We start from the raw sequence: 18,993 nt of genomic DNA, 5'->3' as shown, positions 1-18,993 counted from the left end.
AACATCCCACCGGCTTTGAAAGAGAAACAGACGATCATGAATGTGGCCTCCATGTCTGGGACGTACCAGGAGTTAGATCAAAAGCTGTTTGACAACTTTGGTAAGATTAGGGTTCGGATAGCACATGAAATCTCCAAACCTGTCTTCCAGAAAATGACCCTCAAGCTTGCTCCTAGAGTCGCGGCCAAGATAGATTTCTTTTTCGAGAACTTGATTGGTAAATGCAGGAAGTGTAATATGATATACCATGCCCAAAATGTTTGTCAGGCGATCTCACTGTGTAAGGCTTCTGATGAGACAGAGCAGTGGGCCTCCTATTGTCAAAATCATTCATGTGATTTGCTAAAAACAGGTTTGTCAATGGCGCATTCAAATTCCAGGGTGTGCAAACACATTTATTATCTCCTGTAGCACGTAATATGTTTGGCTTCTATGATGGCAACAAGCCTTGAAAGCCAATTGTTATTCGAAACACAGGTTTGGAGACTCGAGCTGATCGAACTGAGGGTACTAGTAAGGGATGCCCTAGCTCTGGTACCTTTTGAAGAGGTATCAGCGGATTTGAAGCGCAGCAGGCCAGCTTCCCCTTTCTCCTCAGTCCTCCCTAAAGAAACTCAAGTTTCTGCTAGGTGAAACAGTAGAAAGGAATACTTCAATTCAGGGTTAATTTGATAATTCTATTTATCTCACAATGAGGGTATATATACAAGTACAGAGGAGTAGTCTAACTCTAATAGGAAACAAATTTTCCATAATTACAGGATATCCTAATTAAATAAAATCCTAATTATATATAGATTCACAGCGATTCTACACTGCCCCTCAAGTTGGTGCATAGATATCTATCATGCCCAACTTGTCAACTGAGTTGTCAAATACCTTCCTGGACACTCCTTTAGTAAGAACATCAGCTAATTGCTTCTCTGAGTTTACAAATGGAAAGCGAATAACCTTTCTGTCAAGATTTTTTTTAATAAAATGATGGTCAACCTCCACATGCTTTGTTCTATCATGGTGAACTGGATTATGTGCAATCTCAATGGCAGTTGTATTATCACAATGCAAATCCTTAGGCTTTTTAAGCTTGTAACCCAGGTCTTTCAAGACATTACTAATCCACAACATTTCATGCCATACCTCAGAACTCAGTTTCTGCACTTGATCTGGCAACAACTTTCTGCGTTTTGCTAAGCTATGTGACAAGGTTCCTTCCAACAAAAGTGAAGTACCCAGATGTAGAATGTCTGCCAGTTTTATCACCAGCCCAATCTGCACCTGTGTACCCAACAACTTCCAATTCATCTTTTTTTCTGAAACAGTAACCCTTTACCTGGCGCCATCTTCAAGTACCTCAAAATACGAAAGACTACATCCATATGCTCTTCACTAGGACAATGCATAAATTGACTAACAACACTCACAGCATAAGCAATATCAGGTCTAGTATGTGAAAGATAAATCAACATTCCTACAAGACGTTGATACCTCCCTTTATCAGTTGGAACTTGATCAGGATAAATAACAAGTCTGTGATTCATCTCAATGGGTGTCTCCATTGGTCTGCAGTCCAGCATCCCCATTTCAACAAGTAAATCAAGGACATACTTCCTTTGTGAAAGCAAAATCCCCTTCTTAGACCTTGCAACTTCAATACCCATAAAATACTTCAGTTGTCCCAGATCCTTCATTTCAAACTCCTTTGACAGATACTTTTGCAATTCATTCATCTCTTTCGGATCATCCTCTGTAACAATCATGTCATCAACTTACATAATAAGAGCTGTAATCTTACCATTCTTGCGTTTGATAAACAAGGTATGGTCAGAATTGCTCTGTCTGTATCCAAAGGCTTTCACGGACTTTGAAAATCTTCCAAACCAAGCTCTTGGAGACTGCTTCAGGACATACAAAGACTTCTTCAATTTACACACCTTGCCAACGTCACTTGGGTAATTCTTAACACCTGGGGGCACATCCATGTACAATTTTTCCTCCAAATTCCCATTAAGAAACGCATTCTTCACATCAAACTGGTGCAAGAGCCAATCTTTGTTTGCTGCAAGTGAGATTAGAATCCGGACAGTATTAATCTTTGCCACAGGTACAAAAGTCTCCTCATAATCAATCCCATAACGTTGTGTATATCCTTTGGCAACCAACCTTGCCTTGTATCTATTAATAGTTCCATCTGCATTAAGCTTCACAGTAAATACCCAACGACATCCTACAGTCTTCTTTCCAACCGGCATAAGTATTAGCTCTCATGTTGTATTCTTTTGAAGAGCTTCTAATTCTTCATTCATCGCCTTTGTCCATTTTGGATAGGTCAATGCATCCTATACTTTACTAGGAATAGATACAGTAGATAATTGATCAACAACAAGTGCATGTGACCCGGAAATCTTATGATTAGACATAAAATTAGCTATAGGGTATTTAGCTTTGGCTTTGATATCTGATTCATATTGTTTCTTAGGAATTCTCTTGGTAACCCTTTGTGATTTCCTAGTTTTGACACTTTCTAACCCAGAAAACTCATTAAAGTTTAGGGGTACCTGAGGTGGATCATTATTACCGGGATCTTCAGTTGGTGATGCAGAAGGGGGAATATCTTGTGTGTGAGCTTCAGATACGTCTTGATTTTGATTCAAACTATCCAGAAAAGTCATCTCTTCTGTCTCGAAATTCACAACACTCTGTTTGGCAGTTACATTTTTTGTTTCAGAATTCATAACACTCTGTTTAGCAGTCGCATTTTCTGTTTCGGAATTCACAATGCTCTGTTCGGCAACTGCATTTTCTGTTTCCGAATTTCTACCTTCAAATCGTTCCTCCAAATTTTCTAAGTCTTCAAAGACATCAAAATCAATAATAGAACGAGGATTCCCTTCACAACCTCTCCCCCCCTGAAGGAAAGACTGAAAAGCTCCCCCTGAGTAATAAGGCTCGGATTCACGAAAAGCAACATCAAGAGAGACATGTATAGTGTCAGTAAGAGGATCATAACATCGATAACCCTTTTGGAAGTCAGCATAACCAACAAATATACACTTACGGGCACGCGGATCAAGCTTGCTGCGTTAAGGCTTGGGAATATGAACATAAGTTGTGCACCCAAACAGCCGAGGCTCCAAATTAGGCATAGAAGGGATGATCAAAAGTGTATGAAGCTTCTGATGAGGATTTTGAAACTCAATCACCCGTGAAAGAGTACGGTTGATAAGATATGCTGCTAATTTCACTACTTCTCCCCAATAGGACCGAGGTACATTCATGCCAAACAAGGAAGCACGAATAACTTCCATCAACTGCCTGTTCTGCCGTTCTGCTAAACCATTCTGTTGAGGAGTATAAGAATTGGAGGTTTGATGACGAATTGCATGTGACTGGCAAAACTCAATCATAGGGTCATTCACAAACTCTCCACTATTGTCAGACTAAAACACTTTGATGGATTGTTGATGCTGAGTTGCCACCATTTTGTGAAATTCGGTAAACATTCCAAATACATCACTCTTATTCTTCAGTAATGACACCCATGTCATGCGAGTGCAATCATCAATAAATGTTACAAAATACCTAGCTCCAGAAAGAGAAAGAATTTTCGCAGGACTCCGGACATCAAAGTGAATCTTCATAAAAGGAACAAGACTTTTATTAAGACTTGGTGAATATGAAATACGGTGACTCTTGGCCAGTTCATAAATGTCACAGTGGAAATCCAAATCACTAACAACTGAAAACAAATGAGGTTGCAGCTTCTTAAGATAACTAAATGATAGATGACCTAAACGGCGATGCCATAACCATACAGCTTCCTTCGCATTCTCTACCCCGTTGATCTGATTTGCTTGCCCAAAAGATGCTTATGTTTCTTTCCAGTCTCTGTCAGATCCAGATAGTATAATTTCCCCCTTCTAACACCATAACCAAGAATCCGTCGAGTCAGAATGTCCTGAAACACACAGAAAGACGGATAGAATGTCACAATACATGCAAGAGCTAAAATAATTTGACCAACAGACAGGAGATTATAAGCTAGTGATGGAACAACTAAGACAGATTCAAGGGTTAAGGTATCAGATAAAGCAATAGAACCTTCTCCAGTGACCGGAGTTTGAGTACCATCAGCAGTAGAGACAACGTCTTGAGGGGAACGTCTAAGGTTTTTCACAAGACTTGGGTCATTGGTCATATGGTCAGATGCATCTGTATCAATTATCCATGTACTATTAAAAGTAACCTTACCCTTCATACCTGACTGCGCTACATTAGCAGAGGCATTGTCTAGGTAAACTTCCTCTGTAGTAGCAACAACGGCCTTGCCCAGATTCTTTCGCGGTTTCTTGGTGAAGTCCCACCAATCAGGGTAACCAATCACTTCATAGCAACGCACCTTTTATTTGCATATGGATTTGGTTTACCCAAAGGACGGAGTGGAGAAGGTCTCGAGAAGCCTGGAGGAGGACCATGTTTGCGTTGAGCCATAACAGAAAATTCGGTAGTCACCGAATGCCCCATAACTTGTTTCTCTGATTGCATCATTGAGGAATTCATGATTTTTGCAGGATTGGATTTTCAAGGGTTTCAAGATGGATATAAATGTTTTGAAAAGAAAAAAAAGTTTTTTTTCTTTTTTCGAAAAAAGGTAAGGTGATGGTGTTTTGAAATTCAGGATGGTTTGATTTCAACGGTGGTGGTACGCAGCGGTTTGCGGTGTTCTTCGGGATTCAGGATTCAAAGGATGCAGCGCAAGTTCAAAGGATTGAACCTGCTCTGATACCAAGTAGAAAAGAATACTTCAATTCAAGGTTAATTTGATAATTCTATTCATCACACAATGAGGATATATATACAAGCACAAAGGAGTAGTCTAACTCTAATAGGAAACAAACTTATCCTAATTACATGATATCCTAATTAAATGATATCCTAATTACATATAGATTTACAGCGATTCTACAGAAACGTCAGAGGGTATAGCTATGATACCAAAGAAGCTAAAAGTCCCGGAGTTCCACACCAAATTCTCTGCTAAATCTCTTGGTTTGGTTGAGGCTCCAAGAGGAGTTCTGGTACCCAAAGAGGGTACAATCCCAAAAGAGCAAACACTGCCAATCAAGAAGAAGAAGGGTAGGCCTCTGGAGTCGAAGATCAAAAATCCTTCCAAGACTAAGAAGGTATCTGCTGAAGAAGTGCTAAGTGCAATCTACCCTACCAAACCTCCAAACCCTAGTGTTAAGGGTAAAGAGAAAATTTAGTTTATTTGCTTTTAAAATTAGGCTATTTACTTGTCTTTGGTAACATAGTTTATAGACTTTCTTGAATAAGTGAGCATGGGTACCATCAAATAAGATCTAATCTATGTATCGCCGTGGTTTACCACAAACTCTTTATCTACTCATTAACGGTAGAGAGAGGATATGTAATAGTTATTTCTGACCTGAATATTCTTAATATATCGACATGATATTCTTAAAAAAATAAAAAAATAAAAAAAGAAGCTGATTTATCACATGCAAAATGACGCCACAGAAGGGAGCGCACAGAGGCTTAACGTGCGCACCAATTTTGACCAATGAGAAAGAGCCTCATTTGGGCTTGGGGATTATGTAAATCGTTGTCCGCAAAACCAGCCCGACAAGGCGACCTCCGTGAGAAATACGGGAGTGTACTATCACGCCTTCCCACGGTTACGTGGGGCTCACTACCCACATGGCGCCATGTGACTACCCCGTAATTTTTCGCTCCTTAACCCAAAAAAAAAAATTTCTCATTTCTAATAATTTTGCACCCTAATCCTTTTATTTAGGTCTCATTGGGATCAGCCCCAAATGCTGGTGCAAACGCGAGCGTCACGCGCGGAGGCTTTATTAATTATTACAGCTAGATGGAAAGCTAATCAGTGACAACCTACATTGACACGGGTTGGAGCTGGCAAGGTTGTTTTTTGCTTAGAGAATGTGTTATAAGTTCTTAACATTATAATTGAAAAATATAAATGTAAACATTATTGAACTTTCGAAAATATAAATGCAAAGATCAGATCTAATTTAAACTATGTAAACTCCTAATTTGCTCGTAATTAGTTGTCCTTCGATGTCATCTTACGCACGTCATTAGCAGGCGTCTGCAAACCAACATTCCCCATAGCGCGTGAAGCAACACCTTTTAGGTATTATAAAGAGACAGATCTGAGAGGGGTCCCACCTCCGTCCCCCACTAGGGTAACCGTCACCGTCAGATCCGGCAAGCAAGTTGCATCGTAGCCGCATATAATTTAATACGATCGGTTTCGCATAGCTGTTAATTACTAGTAAATAATTAATATAAATTAAATTAATTATAATTAATGTGATCAAAGGTAGTCAGCCCTTTTTATTTCTGACCTGAATACGATCGGTTTTGTTCAGTACAGTAATCTGTGACTGAGAGTCTCAGAGGCCCAATATTCTTCTTGGGATTGATGGGGTAAAAGAAAAATTAAATTAAAAAAATAAAAAATATATTAAAAATTGCAAAACCCTCTAATCTCCACTATAAATACCACCTATCTTCCTCTCCAAAACCTACACCTCCTCTGGCTTCTCCTCTCCTCTGCCTAACCAAACCTAACCCCCAGTTCTCTTTTGGGGTTTGGTCTGGTCTGGTTTTCCCTTTGACATTTCTGAGGCCGTTCTCTGTTTCTGATTGGTGGAAGGTTCCAAAGCATCTTATCTGTTTGTGTAGATGGTGATAAATGATATGATCCTCTTTGTATTCTTCCACAGCTTTCTTGAACTGCATCTAGCATAAGAGATCTGATCTTTGCATTTGAGGCAGAGGTTGCTCTAGATTTTGGTTTGTGGTTCAATAAAGCTGTGGGAAGATACAAACAGGTTCAAAAAAAACAAAAGCTTCAAGCAAAATTCAGCATATATCAGAAGACGATCTCTTCAGATCATGTATATGGTTTGGTAGAATTCTGATCTCTTTGTTTGGTTATGTGTGATGTCTTCAAGTTTTCGTGTAACTCGGTATAATTTTTGTCATCATATAATTGGTTTTGTTCGTGATTTATTGTGAAAAAAAAATCTGGTGTTTTTGAAGGTGGTGATTTTTGGGGAATGACGGTTTTGGGTAACCTATAAACCCTAATTCTTCATCTGGTGTCTCATAGATTCGTGTCAACTATGATAACGCAGAGATCTGATTTTTCTGTTGATATTTGTGTCCTTGAATCGTTAACAAAATTGAATAATGACTTTACCCTTTTATGTTTTGTCTCTGATTTTCTCTCGGTGCTGATAATGCATGTTGATGCAGTCGCTTGAGATAACATTCTAGATAAGTAGTGCTCTCTGATTCAATTGTACTTTAAATCCATGAACAGTACTTAACAATGTATGTTTAACTTTTATATAGTATATTTTACATGACAGATTAGATTCTTCTCCTCTGAAAGTTGTTTAAGGTCTTCTTTTCAACTGTTTAGGCCTGCTTTACAGTTTGCACATGTGATCTTCCCCTTAATAATTAGGGATTAAAGGTTAACCAAGATCGGTTTCACTTGGTCTTGTTAATTCGTGGATCATCCTATACATGCGTAGCTAGCCATTGCAATCATCGATCTGTGTTCTAGCTGCACTAGTGTCGGTTGATAAAGTGACCCTTTGTTCAGATTCCATTGGTATCACCATCGATCAATCCTCATTACCAACCTCATGACTTTGAATATTTCTCGTCTGCTTTCAAGCTTTCATCTACATAATAAATCTGACCAATATTAAGCCACCTATTAACAATCTATGATACATCTAGTTCTTAATTTCATTTGGTTGGTTCCTTTTCCCTGTCAAGCCAAGTACCAAGGGCTACAGGCTAAGCAGAACTAACTAGATGGTATAATTTCTGGTTACTATTGAATGTTGCATGGACCACAGAGTTTTTGATGATTGTATATTCCTTGTTAGTATAGCAATCTATACAAGAAGCATTGAATTTCTTAATAGTTAGGTGGAGATGTTATTGATCGAGTTGCGCTAGCTCGATTTTAGGGTTATGTCTTCACAACTATGGCAAGGAAAGTCGATTTGGGAAAAGGATGTTGATCCATGTTCTTCATTCAAATTAGAACACGTGCCTTTCAGTCAATATCCAATTTCTCTCAGCATTTTTGGGACAACCAGATCATTTTACCATGTGTGCAAGGGATCAAATTGAATCTTTCATGGTCCTGAGGAAGTGAGCCAGATCGGCCAAGAATATTTAGAGCTTGGTATATCAAGAACTTGATCGGCTGGATTTACAGTTTGTGGTCTCACGGGGATTTGAATGCATCCGACGAATAGGGCCAAAACCCTTTTTTGTCACTTGAAATTAAAGACGTTGGTCACGTTGCACTTGCCTATATCATATAGGTCATATGATAATGATGCTCCACCTTAACTACTTTTTATGTAATTCAGTGTTAATGTCGTCCACTAATCTAGCATTTGCTGTAAACCGTTTTTAATTCTTGGTTTTCCTTTTGGATTTTCTTGTTGATAATGTGGTTAGTGATTTATTGCTTTTAGTGGCCTTTAACTTTATATGTCATGATCATGCGAATCATCATCATCACGAGACCTTAATGTAGTAACTGTGATGGTCAAGAAAATTTCCATTATCGATCGTCGGCACATTCACTTTAAACACACACACACACACACACATATATATATATATATATATATATTTGAAGTAGTGACGTTTTGAATTTACACATATATATTGCATTGCCTTGGTATGTAGTATATGGATCCATGTTCCTATTAGTTATTACTCTAGGTCCTGGAATTCTCAAACAGGATATGTGCTCATCCACTTTTGGCGTAGGTGAAATGGTTTCCCAAAACAATCCCCAGATAGTTTTGAAGTGATTGATCGAATGAAGAGTACCGTATATATCAAGGACCAAGATAAAACATGAAAGTATATTCATTTAATTTTAACCATTGTTATTAGATACTAACATGAGTGGCCATGAATTATACGTCACCGGGTGACTAACAGAACGCTCCTACCCAATTAGCACCTTATCTATGTTACAGACTATTGGAACATCCTTCTAAACATGAATGTCTAGCCCTGCTTGCTTGTTGATTTCGATATATACTACTGGCATGACATAAATTCCATATCCAGTTTGAGGTTTAGGTAAATAGAAAAGAACATCTATTAAACTAGAGGCACAATTTTTTAAATAATATTTGGCTTGTTTCCCCATCAGGTTTCACATTACCTTCCCGGATTGGCTGAAGAAATTATGAAAATCCCTCTTCCTATTGTTCCTGAGCGTGATGTTCTCATTTGGGAAGACTCGAGTTCTTTCATTCTCTAATGCTTATGAGTTGTTTCGGCCTCACTTTGATGAGCCAAATTGGGTCTCTAATATATGGGGAGCAGCTCTTCCTCCTCGTTTTTCTATGCTCGCATGGCGTCTTTTTCATAATAAATTACCTACGGATGATCAGCTGCGTAGGTGAGGTGTTCCAGTGGTTTCAGTTTGTCAGCTATGTTCTTTTAGTCATGAGGAAACGCTGACCCATCTCTTTGTCACCTATGCTTTTGCTCAACACATCTGGCAATGGCTTGTTTGCTGTTTTGGTACTTCCCTCCCATCTTCATGTACACTCACTGATCTTTGGGGTTCATTTACTAGTAAAGTATGCTCTTCACAATTGATGAATCTTTGGATTGCTAGCGGTCTATATGCTCTTATGGCTATTTGGAAGACTAGAAACAAGCTACATTTTCAAAATAAACAGCCTTCACTAATGAAAGTTTTCTGCTCAACTAAAGCTTGGATTCGTTTTATCGCCCCACACATGCCTGGACACTCTAATGGGATCTTGGACAGTAAGTTACTTGTGGGGTTAGGTGTAACTCCAGAGCCGAAAATTAGGTGAATTCCTCGACTTTTTTTTTGGCATCCCCCTCTTCTTCCTTGGTTGAAACTTAATACCGATGGCCTTGCTAAAGGAAATCCAGGCCCTGTTGCTTGTGGTGGTGTTTTCCCAGATTGTTCTAGGCAATTCGTTGGAGTTTTTTGTAAAGGCTTAGATCAACAAAGTACTTTCTTCTCTAAATTAATGGGGGTCATTATTGGGGTTGAATTGGCTTACCAAATATTTGGCTTGAAAGTGATTCAACAAGCATTTTGACATGTCTCTCTTCCTCTTCTTTTATCCCACCATGGCCGCTGCGAATCCTGTGGTTAAATTGCCTAGATTGAATTTGTACCATGCATTTCTTTTGTTCTCATATTCTTCACGAGGGCCACACAGTGGCTGATAAGATTACGAGCTTGGGTTTAACATCCACATCTCTTGTTTGGTATGCTACTCCTCCATCTGAGCTTCTCCCATTATTATATATGGATGCCATGGGTTTCCCATATCTTAGGGCAGCTTAATTTGGCGGTCTTTCTTATGGGTTTTGTCCATTATTAGCACCTACTTTTAATTGCATGTTGGAGTACTACTATGTGGATTCGAGAAGGTCACGTTGTTGTTGGAGTTGGTTGGTCTACTTGCATTTAGGTCATGAAGTAACTCTTGCTTTTGTATTGTTTTCCTTTTGGTTTTGTACAAGAGATGGGGGAGGCTTCATTGGTTCTTCTATTCTCTTTTTCTTTTTCTTGTACTTTACTCGTCGGACTTTGTAATTTTTTCTTGTTATTTAATAAAATTAAATAGGAGGACGGGTGGTGGGCTCCCAGAGTGTGGTGGACCCTTCACCTTCGGGTTCGAGGGTGGGACTTATTCCCTACATTGCCTATCTTCGAGGAGCTAATATCGTTTAATCTCTTATCTATTTAAAAAAAAAAAAAAAAACTAGGGTTTTCTTTTCTTGGTCAGAAGTAGAAGACTAGGCTGATGAGTAAAGCTAGGCACGGGATTTTTCTTGTTGAACCAAATTGCTTTACGATTTGTAAACACTGTTGGGTCATCGCTTACTTCTGAAGTCTGAACAACTCTCTGATTTTCAGGAAAAAGAAAAAAAGTTCAGCTTGAAACTTGCTGTATTCAACTTGTTAATTTGACTCGAAAGGCATTCAGGTCAGGACTTTCCAATAACTATTTATTTACTTCGAGATTTGGACTTCAATCACTTTTCCATTCTCAGTTACTTCACTGTGTATTAATGGCTGCCGCTGCTGCAGGAATCAGCACTGTTAAGAGCTTAGGACTCCACAGTTGCTGACAACTAGGTCAGTAAAGATCATTGTATAACGTACGCCCAGCTATATAGTAAATGAATTAAACGTTATGACTTTCAGTAAGAACAATTATTATTCATCTACAGCTAGGTCTACATAGAGCTAAGCTTAGTTTTTAAATATTATGTGAAGCACTGAAGGTGAAGCACAGAAGGAACAACTATGCATGCTTCCTTGTCTGGCTTTTTTCTGAACCCGACTGATTCGGGTGGACCTAAAATTCAAAGAAAACTTTTATACACCAGGAATCAAGATTCGTTTTAATTACCGCATGACTTAGCTTTATGCTTCTTCTTTTCTCTTGGGAGGTGATTATTATATGTTTCAATTATTATAGTTCGATTCAGGAGCTAGTGTACGTGTGTCTTAAGTTAATTGCAGTAATTCTGGGTAGGTAAAAGAAAAATTGCAGTGCTGAAGATACGACAGTGAGTTCAGTATATGAATTATTACCCTAGTTTCAGTGCTAGCTATATATATATATTAATAGATCGATGGCCGGCTGTAGATTAATAAACTTACAATTGAAGAAGAACAACGCAAGGAAATTAGTTTGCTCACAGATAGAATAAAAGCTACTACCTAACTGCTGATGAACTCAGTTATATGCATAAATTTGCTGAATTATGGATTTAATTACAAAATCAGACTGAAAAATTTGTGTCTACTTTACACACAGAGAGATGATCTGTAACAGTAGTAGTCCATCAATCTAACTACTTAATTAAAGAAAGGAGCTATTATTGAAGCCTCAACAACCATTCCAACTAGAAGTAGTTAAATAAGTATAAGAAATCCAGATTTGGTGATCTGTTTCTTCTCTGCAGAAACTTGTCTGGAACTTTGTAACTTTGATGAAATAATTTAGTGATAAACAGAAAATATGTGGATATTACTTTTTACTTTTTTTTTTGCATGATTTTGAATTTTGAGTCTTGGATCAGGGGAAGCATAATAGTAGATTCAGCTGTACAAGTACATCATAGCAAATACAATCACAGAATCATAAAAGTGAGAGAGAGAGAGAGAGAGAGTAAAAAACAAATGTGATGAGTATGGTTAAAAAAAACTGTCAGATAAGGACAAAGTTTAACCTTTTTCACAGAAATGTAGGAGAAGATGTGGAAGTAAGCAAAATCAAAAGCCTAGCAGGAACCCAAGTGTGTCATCATTGATGATATAAAGGAAAGAGAGGCAGGGAATCTTCTCTGAACCAAAACTTATTTTTCATCTCATTCAATTGGATGAAAGTCAGCATATATTTTCAACTGAAAATGGAAATTTCACCTAAATGTACCAGACAACAAGAAAAAAAAATAACATTTATAAAATTTACCATTCTGCATGGCTCAAACGTGTGCCAGTATATATAACAAAGTTTTAGGAAATGTAAACTCCAAAATATACACTGAATTTCTTCTTCATTTCTGTCAAAAACTTGAAGATAATTATGGAAACTAACCCACATTGTAACTCAGCTGCACCAGGACATAGTATTAGTTAAAGAAAATGCAGAGACAAGCTTCTGTCATGAGGGGCCACATTAATACGGTTAATTAAAGAATAAAGATGCATTTTGATGCAAATCTGCTCAAATCATGATAGAATTATGACAAAAAATCCCTTAAAATAGATCAGAAAATGAAAGAAAAGATTTTGACGAATTGGGTCTGAATTATATCAAAGAAAAGATGGAGAATTACCTGCTGGGGGGTCAATCCATTGGAGAAAATGAAGTATTTAGATCCATACTTCATTTGCAGCCACATTGTAAGCAAATAATGAAGGAGATGGAAAAATCCTGGGTTGTCATGTTGTCCCACAGCTTTCTTGAGCTCCCAAACATTCTGCTAATACTCTCGAAAGAGAATTACAGTTTGTTAGCAGAGAATTGAAGTTCAAGAAAGCTGTGGAAAAGCATGACCAGGACTTAGAATTACACACAATTCTATTCTTCAGATCTCACATCTCTCTTTCTGAAGCTCACCAGGAGCAAGATAGATGTATACAGAGTAGTAGGTAAGTTTCTGTGTTGAGAGAGAGGGGGAGGGAGAGAGAGAGAGAGTTGGGAACGGCCATACCCATATAAAGTCTCCCTCACATGGACCACTCTAAGCTGCAATATATAATCTGTCTACCAATTAAGGCCAGCTTTATAGACAGAGAGAAAAGAGAGAGCGTGGAAAATGGGTGGCCTGGGTCAGTTGTAAGTAGGGTTTTACCCACAAAATGCCTTACTTTCCCAGTGAGTGAGTGCGCAGTGGGGTACATATAATATGTCACAAGGGTAAACAAAATTAAACAAACACTGTATGCTCTCAAGAAGTAAAGAAAATACAGGTTTTTCATGATATTACGGAGTCAGATATATATGAACCCAAAATAGCTAGCAGTTTCTATCATACTAGGGAGCATGATATATTCCTACTTTGCATTATTAATTAGACATATTTTTTATTGTTGAATTTAACAGTCGAAAAATGCTTGTCAAGACTTTGGGATAAATTGAGTGGAAATTAAAATGTTTCCAGTGAGTTAAGAGAAAAACAAAAAAGGGCTAGAAGCCTATAACAATGAATATTTGAAAACCATATCTCCATCCTCATCACATGTGTCCATGTGATCAAGATCTCTTTTTATTTTATTGGGATTTAAAGGTATGGGTTGTTTATGGTCCCCCAATCCCTTATGTACATGTTTTCTTTCCTATATATGTATATACATATATATATATATATATATATGTGTGTGTGTGTTAATAATTAAGTAAATAATAGATCATGTACTCACTCATGATGATAATGTAATTTTTCCAGATCATTTTAGGTATTATTTGCAGTACTGATCCAACTGTTCATGAGGTCATTGCAGAATCAATATCAATCACTATAGCAAATTGTATTATATGGCTCTCGATGGACTTCTAGCTAGTGACCCCATGGAAATTGCCAATTCAAAAGTTGATTTAAAAAGTGAATTCGAAATGCAATATTCCTCAAAGCTAGCTAGCTAGCTTGTTTGTATGTACATATTTCATTATGCTCGTTGCACAACAATGCAGGTATAGAGTAGTGGCTATCAGGCTATGTAATGAAAGCAACCAAGAAAATGACAAACACAAACAGTATCTTATTCAGAGAATACTTCTATTGTAAATAAAAAAATAATAAAAGAAGAATACATATAAATAACTTACATAGTAATTCAAAACCCTGATTTTTCAATTTTGAAATTGATCATAAAAGACACTACCGATCCCAAATATTGCTTATGCTTTGATTTCTTAAGCTGAAATGTCAATGCATTCAATAACATATACAATATAATACTATGTACGCGACCCACACTTGACCTAATCATGATGTCAAACATAATTTCGGTTTTACTAAGTGCTATAAGATTAATTTTTTTTCATGTACATTATTACTTACAAACCAACATATGATTCTTCACTTTTCTATTACTTTTATGTTGTCAAGCATAATTCGAGTTTTATCAAGGGCTTTAATCGGATTCTTCACTTATTGCTTACTTCTTCTGTTGTTATATATTGCTTATACACCACCAACATGTGATTCTTCACTCATTTGATATAGAACTACTGAGGTGCTAATCGAAGCAGTTCTTTCCAACATATATATACTAATTCCAGTCACATATTTGTTTCTTTTTTTTCCTTTGCCCACATGATATGCCATACAGGATAAACTTCGAGGAACTTGTATTCAGGAGCGGAGCCACGTTGGGTCTTGTGCCCTACTAAGATTTTTATAAAAAAACATATAAATAAGTAAGACTTTATTAATAGCACTAGTTGTCAGTTTGGTGCAGTGGTTAGACTTGTCTATTTTATACTGCAGTTCCCATGTTCGAATTCTATTGCCAACATTGGTTGATTTGAGATTTTTGTTTCTTTTTTGGTTTGGAACATTCATTTGTGTTTGAAAAAACTGATATACTTTTTATTTGTTTTTAACACTATACTTCCTTGTTTATTAAAAAAAAAAAAAAAACTATACTTCCTTTAATTTTAAAAGTCAAAGATAAATTTATATCCCATCATGAAAAGTTTTCTAAAATCTAAAAATATTTGATTAATAAAATATGTAATTAAAAAAAAATGATCTTATTGGAACTTTGATTTGAGATTTTTGTTTCTTTTTTGGTTTGGAACATTCATTTGTGTTTGAAAAAACTGATATACTTTTTATTATTTTTAACACTATACTTCCTTGTAATTTTAAAAGTCAAAGATAATTTATATCCCATCATGAAAAGTTTTCTAAATTCTAAAAATATTTGATTAATAAAATATGTAATTAGAAAAAATGATCTTATTGGAACTTTGATTTGAGATTTTTGTTTCTTTTTTGGTTTGGAACATTCATTTGTGTTTGAAAAAACTGATATCCTTTTTATTATTTTCAACACTATACTTCCTTGTTTATTCAAAAAAAAAAAAATACTATACTTCCTTGTAATTTTAAAAGTCAAAGATAATTTATATCCCATCATGAAAAGTTTTCTAAAATCTAAAAATATTTGATTAATAAAATATGTAATTAGAAAAAATGATCTTATTGGAACCTTATTCTAATATTTTAATTTTTATTAAAATTTTGGTATATAGTTTAAGTTCCAAATGTTTTTCCTAAAACATTCGAGTGCCCCATTTAAGATCAAATTCTGGCTCCGCCATTGATTGTATTGTTCTACCTTCATATTGTTGAGAATATATATATCCCACATGGGAAAAATGGGACATTGCCTATGGGTTTATAAGGGTTTGGGCCACTCCATCTAGTGCCAATTGGAATTGGCAATGGATGTGAACCCCAGATTATTTTATCATGGTATCAAAGCCAGGTTATCCACGTGTGCATGCCTAACAGCCACACGGGCTCCACGTCACCCAAAAGTTGTTCAAGTGTATGGCTTGAAAATTCGCCACATGTGCGGGGGCATGTTGAGAATATATACATCCCACATGGGAAAAATGGGACATTGCCTATGAGTTTATAAGGGTTTGAGCCACTTCATCAATTGCCAATTGGTTTTGGATATGAACCCCAGATTACTTTATCAATGAGACCTTGGTTTATAAGGGTTTGGGCCACTCCATCCATTGCCAATTGGTTTTGGATGTGAACTCTATATTACTTTATCATGGTATCAGAGCCAGGTTTTCCACGTGTGCATGCCTAACGGCCACACGGGCTCCACATCACCTAAAAGTTGTTCACGTGTATAGTTTGAAAATTCGACACACGTGCGGGGGCGTGTTGAGAATATATACATCCCACATAGGAAAAATGAGACATTGCCTATGAGTTTATAAGGGTTTGGGTCACTCCATCCATTGCCAATTGGTTTTGGATGTGAACCCTAGATTACTTTATCACATATTACGAATGATGTCGTGGGGCATCATGCATGTTTGAAATTCATGCGGTTGGTTATGGGATAAGTTGCATTATGACATGGAGTATGGAGGTAGCTAGGATAACATAACCTATTCTGGAGATCACCGGCGATCGTGTTAAACGGTTAAAAGTGGTGGTGATGGTGGCGATTCTGTTGGGCTGTGGGCCCCCACTATTCTCTCAACCAGCCCATGAATCCAAAAACAATATATTAATTAGTTCTACAAAGAAATTTCAAACCCCTACCCACCCGTTACGGCGTTAGTGTTACTTAATCATTTTGTTTTCTTCTGTTGTGTATGGGAGCAAGTTGGCAGTAGGATTTCTGAGTAAACACACCAGGGTAAAATTCTAGTAAAAAAAGAAGGATAAAGAGTAAAATTCTGAAAAGACAAAAAAGTAAAATTCTGGAAAAAAAAAAAAGTAAATCAAAGCTCCGTTATTAAATATTTTCTTCAAGTCTCTGCTTTGATTTTTATTTTTCAGCGTATGATTACGATTACATTGTATGGTTGCAAAATAGGAAAATCTTAAATCACTATACCGAATACATTTCAACAACACCAAAGTAACCCTAAACCCTAAATCGGTGACTTAGTCAACAACACCAAAGACATATTGAAATGAGGTCGGAGGACACTGAAAAATGAAAGACATAATATTAGCTTTTAACCACCTTGAAACAAACGAGGCTCGGAAAGGAAATAGAGGACTTAAATTGATTTTGCTCAACTCGATATTTATCCAAAAGAATTGATAACCATTTAGTCGTTACTTGGAAAAAAGCCAAGAAATACGTCTAGACAATTGCTTGAGGCGATCGCATCTTTCATAGCGATCATAATGTCCTCACTCCTAGCTACAACTTATAAAAAGAAAAGACTCATTTGATACCTTCGAGTCAAGTCCTTGGGTTTTCAACAGAAATATCCCCTTAGCCTGGGACTATTTTTGAAACCTTACGTTGGAAACCTGTGAATACATGAATGGTATAACAAGAGACTCATAGTACTACTGGTTAGCTGGCTAGGTTAAAATGGAAGATCGAGTCGTTAATCTACAGAAGAAAGCAGTATCCATCTAAGATGGCGACAGCGATTGAGATTGAAAGCAATGTATCATCTCTAAAACTAGCTAGCTACTATAACACTCGGTACTCTCTCTTTGCTTGATCATGAGCTTTGAGATAAGGGCAAGAGCGAGAGGTGGGGCGCATTTGCACATTTAGCACAACTAGTTGATTCGCAGACAACGTTGCGATTGATCTGGGATTAGGTTTCATTTTGAATTTGCAGGTGAAACAGTACATGTGGAGCGACGTCTCTTTAGTGATACTATTCACCACTGCCATTTGCTCATCGAGTTGTGCCATTCATCTATCTGTTTTTTCTGGTACATAAATGGGGCCAAAACAACACCATAAAGCCGAAGTCAGTGCTACCACTTTCAGTTTCAGGGAGCTTGAGATCGATAGCTCGAGGAAAACCCAATTATTTGTTGTTAAATAGACCCACACGTCATTGTATAACATGTGCAGTTGTATATCTGCAAATCCACCGCACCTATCTATCTGGTAATTAGCTCGGAAATTTTGTGGTTGCAACTAAGGATTTGAATACAAAACATTCGCATGTAAAACTTTCAAGTTTAGGGTTTCTCTCGGGCTAACCCCACTATGGCAAAATGAAAGTGAAACCCCAATTATTTTGTTTGAAAGAGACCCACCAGTCACTATTGAGAATATACATCCCACATGGGAAAAATGGTACATTGCATATGAGTTTATAAGGGTTTGGGCCACTCTATCAATTGCCAAGTAGTTTTGGATGTGAACCCCAAATTACTTTATCATGGTATCAAAGCCAGGTTACCCACGTGTGCATGCGTCAAGGCCACACGGGCTCCACGTCACCCAAGTTGTCCATGTGCGGGGGCGTGTTGTATATTTACATCCCACATGGGAAAAATGGGACATTGCCTATGGGTTTATAAGGGTTTGGCCACTCCATCCATTGCCAATTGGTTTTGGATGTGAACCTCAAATTACTTTATCAGTCACAGCCACTTTTCATAATAAGCACATTTTTGTTATAATTACAAGCATGGTTGGATTTTGGATATTATTTTCTGTTCCCGCATAAAAATTATAAAATTGGTTAAATTTAGGGTTCCTTTTCATGCTATTACTATTAACAACATGAAACTTGAAATCCCAATTATTTGTTTCAAAGATATCACTACAATTCTTTCAAAAAAAAAAGAAAAAAAGATACCACTACAATTTGAGAGATATTTTCTGTTCAAGAATAAATATTTGAATTCAAAGCA

At 37.0% G+C, this 18,993-nt stretch overlaps 1 long non-coding RNA gene across 1 annotated transcript; it reads left to right on the top strand.

The window, feature by feature from the left end:
• Positions 1–6,575: 6,575 nt before the first annotated feature.
• LOC121051244 lies at positions 6,576–8,529 on the top strand. The gene is made up of 2 exons (XR_005805390.1): positions 6,576–6,944; positions 8,037–8,529. It is a non-coding gene; the product is annotated as an uncharacterized LOC121051244 (long non-coding RNA).
• Positions 8,530–18,993: the final 10,464 nt, after the last annotated feature.

Source organism: Rosa chinensis, chromosome 2, assembly GCF_002994745.2.
Source record: "Rosa chinensis cultivar Old Blush chromosome 2, RchiOBHm-V2, whole genome shotgun sequence".
NCBI lineage: Eukaryota > Viridiplantae > Streptophyta > Magnoliopsida > Rosales > Rosaceae > Rosa > Rosa chinensis.
Note: the sequence above shows the minus strand (reverse complement) of the source record. Positions and strands in the feature narration are given on the sequence as shown.